The sequence below is a fragment of the Kogia breviceps genome, chromosome 4 (genome assembly GCF_026419965.1).
Source record: "Kogia breviceps isolate mKogBre1 chromosome 4, mKogBre1 haplotype 1, whole genome shotgun sequence".
NCBI classification, from domain to species: Eukaryota; Metazoa; Chordata; class Mammalia; order Artiodactyla; family Physeteridae; genus Kogia; species Kogia breviceps.
Genome location: NC_081313.1, coordinates 170,321,637 through 170,321,969, shown reverse-complemented (window position 1 = coordinate 170,321,969; position 333 = coordinate 170,321,637).

Sequence of the window (333 nt, the reverse complement as noted above, 5' to 3'; positions counted from 1 at the left end):
TTCTGCCTGGCATGCCCATATCCAGCCTGCAAACTCCTACTCAAACCTCAAAGCCCCATTTATAATGCCTTCTGCTTAGCAAATCTTTCTGGCATCCCCCTCTAGGTTCCTCTGGTCCTCGTTCTCTTCCACCAGCCCACGGGACTGGAGGGGTCCATGGGGCTGGGGGTGTTCACGTCTGGCTTTTTCTCCCCCAGTATCACCCCGCACAGGCTAGGTGGGGGTGGAGGGCTAGGGATAAGGATTATTAAGGATATTAGATTTCTCCCACCCATCCGTCTTTTCTTCCTCTCCTCTCTGGCGATGTGAAGGAAACTTCCTGGAGCAGGAAAA